Below are 4,969 nucleotides of genomic sequence, written 5' to 3'. Positions count from 1 at the left end.
TTGTCCTATCACTAGCCTACTTTTGATAGTGGAAGATGTTCTTGTGTCTGATCTTATAAAACCGTGTCCCTTAGCAAACCCTGCAGGAAGGAAACTGAGCTGGAGTTACTCTGAAACTAAAATGTGACTGTGGGTCCTGGTAACCAGGAAATGCAAAAGATCTCATCTACCACCTCTCATTTAGCAAGTTATACACACCATTTCTTCCTGTTATTTATTACTAGATTCTCACAAAATTTTTTTTTTTTTTGAGATGGAGTTTCACTCTTATTACCCAGGCTGGAATGCAATGGCGTGATCTCGCCTCACTGCAACCTCCGTCTCCCGGGTTCAAGTGATTCTCCTGCCTCCCACTCCCGAGTAGCTGGGATTACAGGCACGCACCACCACGCCCAGCTAATTTTTGTATTATTAGTAGAGACGGAGTTTCACCATGTTGACCGGGCTGTTCTCGAACTCCTGACCTCAGGTGATCCACCTGCCTTGCCTCTGCCTCCCAAAGTGCTGGGCTAACAGGTGTGAGCCACTGCACCTGGCCAAGACTCTCACTATTTTGAAAAACAATGGATCTTAAGATAAACTTAATTTTCAATCTCTTTTTTTTTTTTTTTTTCTGAGACAGAGTCTTGCTCTGTCGCCCAGGCTGCAGTGCAGTGGCGCGATCTCAGCTCACTACAATCTCCACCTCCCATGTTCAAGCGATTCTCCTGCCTCAGCCTCCTGAGTAGCTGGGATTACAGGCATCTGCCACCACGCCCAGCTAATTTTTGTATTTTTAGTAGAGATGCGATTTCACCATGTTGGCTAGGCTGGTCTTGAACTCCTGACCTCAGGTAATCCACCCGCCTTGGTCTCCCAAAGTGCTGGAGTTACAGGCGTGAGCCACCGTGCCTGGCCTCCATCTCATCAGGAATTCAAAAGAATAGAGAAAAGCCCACAAGCATATGAGAAATCTCATAGCACAGTACAAATTTGATAAGTGATACATCAAACCAAAGTATCCTTATCACAATTTTTTTTTTTTGAGACAAGGTCTCACTCTGTTGCCCAAGCTGAAGTACAGGGCCGTGATCTCAGCTCACTGCAGCCTCAACTTCCCAGGCTCAAGTGATCCTCCAAACTCAGCCTCTCAAGTACCTGGGACCACAGGTGCACACCTCCACACCCAGATAATTTTTTTACTATTTGTAAAGATGAGGTCTAGCCATGTTGCCCAGGCTGGCCTTAAACTCCTGGGCTCAAGTGATCCTCTCGCCTCAGCCTCCCAAAGTGCTGGGACTGCAGACGTAAGACACTGTGCCCAGCCTATTTTTAATTTATTTCTAGAGAAGGGGCCTCACTATGTTGCCCAGGCTGCAGTGCAGCAGCTATTCACAGTGTGATCATAGGACACTACAGCCTCGAACTCCTGGCCTCAAATGATCCTCCCTCCTCAGTTCAGGAGTAGCTGGGACTACAGGTTTATGTCACCTTGCCTGGCCTAATAATATTTTAAATTAATAAAGTCTCAAAAACTTGAAAAAGAAGAACAAAGTTGGAGGACTCACACTTCCTGATTTCAAAATGTACCACAGAGAAAGAGTAACCAAGACAGTGTGATATTGGCATAAAAATAAACATATAGATCAGGCCGGGCGAGGTGGATCACGCCTGTAATCCCAGCACTTTGGGATGTCAAGGTGAGCGGATGGCCTGAGATCAGGAGCTCAAGACCAGCCTGGCCAGCATGGTGAAACCCAGTCTCTACTAAAAATACAAAAATTAGCCGGGTGTGGTGGCACACACCTGTAGTCCCAGCTACTCGGGAGGCTGAGGCAGGAGATCGCTTGAACTCAGGAGACAGAGGTTGCAGTGAGCCAAGATCACACCACTGCAATCCAGCCTGGGCGACAGAGCAAGACTTCACCTCAATAAATAAATAAATAAACAAACAATCAAATAAACGTATAGATCAATGTAATAAGCGAATTCAAAAATAAACATTCACATTAATAGTCAATTGATTATTAACAACTCAATAGGGAAAGAATGGTCTTTTCAACACATGTTGCTTGGACGACTAGATAACCATATGCAAAAGAATTAAGTAGGACCCCTATCTAAAATCATATAAAAAAATGTATATTTTTTAAGTCACAGAAACTTTTATTGGAAAGGAATGAGCTGCAGCTAAGTGACGACCACTGCACGTGACCAAATGGGTGAGGTGGGGGTACAGGTAGGCACCAAGGGCTGGCCCAAGACCAGAGCTAGTGACTGCTGGGGCCTGATTCCAAGGCCTTGGGTCATAGGCCCTTCGGGCTGGCGTGTGTGGGCCCAGTAGAAATAACAAAAACTCTGGGCTGGGCACGGTGGCCACGCTGGCACACACCTGTAATCCCAGCACTTTGGGAGGCCAAGGCAGGCGGATTACCTGAAGTCAGGAGTTCCAGACCAGCCTGGCCAATGTGGTGAAACACCATCTCTACTAAAAATATAAAATTAGCCAGGCGTGGTGGCGGGCGCCTGTAATCCCAGCTCCTCAGGAGGTTGAGGCAGGAGAATCGCTTGAACCCAGGAGGCAGAGGTTGCAGTGGGCCGAGATTGCACCGTTGCACTACAGCCTGGGCAACAAGAGTGAAACTCTGCCTCAAAATAAATAAATAAATAAATAAATAAGTTGGCTTTTGAATCCCTGGGCTCCTCTAGCCCATTTCCTACCTTCCTATCTCTTCCTACCCCTTCCCCGCTTCCTATCCCTTCCACATCTTCCCCCAGCCCGACACTACACCTGGCTATTTAATTTTTTATTGTTTGTGGAGACTAGGAGCTTACTATGTTGCCCAAGTTAGTCTCGAACTCCTGGCCTTAAGCAAACTTCTGGCCTTGGCCAACAAAAGTGCTGAGATTACAGGCATGAGTCACCACATCTGGCCATAAATTTCTTGAATTTTATCCTTCTACTGTGGTTGTGTAAGTCAATATTCTTGTTCTAAGAAAACATAAACAAGTATTTTGGGAGGAAGTGTTACAGTATCTGAAATTTACTCTCAAATATCTGTTTAAAAAGAGAAAAAACAGAATGTTAAATGAAATGTGGCTAATGCTAACAATTGTTGTATCTAGGTAAAATGTACACACAGGTTTATGGGCTTAAGCTTGCAACTTTATGTAGTTTGAAATTATTTTTAGGCCGGGCGTGGTGGCTCAAGCCTGTAATCCCAGCACTTTGGGAGGCCGAGACGGGCGGATCACAAGGTCAGGAGATCGAGACCATCCTGGCTAACACGGCGAAACCCCGTCTCTACTAAAAACACAAAAAATTAGCCGGGCGAGGTGGCGGCGCCTGTGGTCCCAGCTACTCGGGAGGCTGAGGCAGGAGAATGGCGGGAACCCGGGAGGCGGAGCTTGCAGTGAGCTGAGATCTGGCCACTGCACTCCAGCCTGGGCGACAGAGCGAGACTCCGTCTCAAAAAAAAAAAAGAAATTATTTTTAAAAAGGTTAAAGTAAAACGAACACTGCTGAGTGAACAGCAAATATAGAAATCAACCGCGTTAGCCTGGGTAATATGGTGAAACTCTGTCTCTACAAACAATACAAAAAATTAGCCGAGCATTGTGGCTCATGCCTGTAGTTCTAGCTACTCGGGAGGCTGAGGTGGGAGGATTGCTTCAGCCTGGGAGGTGGAGTTTGCAGTCAGCCAGGCCTCACTACACTCTCAGCCTGGGAGACTGAGCGAGATCCTGGCTCAAATAAATAAATATAGAAAAAAAAACAACTTTCATATATTACAACCAGCTGAAAAATATAATGGAGATATTTTAACACACCATAAAAGAATCTGAAGAGGAAGATGTCTTTAGAAAGTACTGACTTGGGGCCGGGCGCGGTGGCTCAAGCCTGTAATCCCAGCACTTTGGGAGGCCGAGACGGGCGGATCACGAGGTCAGGAGATCGAGACCATCCTGGCTAACACGGTGAAACCCCGTCTCTATTAAGAAATACAAAAAACTAGCCGGGCGAGGTGGCGGGCGCCTGTAGTCCCAGCTACTCGGGAGGCTGAGGCTGGAGAATGGCGTGAACCCGGGAGGCGGAGCTTGCAGTGAGCTGAGATCCGGCCACTGCACTCCAGCCTGGGCGACAGAGCGAGACTCCGTCTCAAAAAAAAAAAAAAAAAAAAAAAAAAGAAAGTACTGACTTGGGCCGGGCGCAGTGGCTTACGCCTCTAATCTCAGCACTTTAGGAAGCCGACATGGGTGGATTACCTGAGGTCAGGAGTTCGAGACCAGCCTGGCCAATGTGGTGAAACCCCGTCTCTACTAAAAATACAAAAATTAGCTGAGCATGATGGCAGCGGGCACCTGTAATCCCAGCTACTCGGGAGGCTGAGGCAGGAGAATTGCTTGAACACAAGAGGTGGAGGTTGCAGTGAGCCAAGTTCATGCCATTGCATTACAGCCTGGGCTACAAGAGGAAAAGTCCGTCTCAAAAAAAGAAGAAAGTACCGACTTGGCTTAGCTGACTTCCATCTCAGATAAGCCACTTCTTATGTCACTTTGAGAGAGTTCATTACTTCTGTGTTGTTTTTTTTTTCTGTAAAGTGAAGACACCAAAAGTGACATACCTCAGAAGTTTTGAGGTTTAAATAAGCGAACGCACGTAAAGTCCTTAGAATAATGCCTAGCACTCAATAAATGTACACTGGGAGCATAAAGATTCAGGGCAACGTGAATTGATGCTCTGGGTAGCAAATACATGAAAGGAAGGTATTACTATAGAAAGGTTTAAAAATATACCTAAAGAATACTAGCTGGGCGCGGTGTCTCACACCTATAATCCCAGTACTGTGGGAGCCAAGGCAGGCAGATTGCCTGAGGTCAGGAGTTCGAGACCAGTCTGGCTAACATGGTGAAACCCTGTCTCTACGAAAAATACAAAAATTAGCGGGGCATGGTGGCACACACCTGTAGTCCCAGCTACTTGGGAGTC

The sequence above is a fragment of the Papio anubis genome, chromosome 9 (genome assembly GCF_008728515.1).
Source record: "Papio anubis isolate 15944 chromosome 9, Panubis1.0, whole genome shotgun sequence".
NCBI classification, from domain to species: domain Eukaryota; kingdom Metazoa; phylum Chordata; class Mammalia; order Primates; family Cercopithecidae; genus Papio; species Papio anubis.
Note: the sequence above shows the minus strand (reverse complement) of the source record.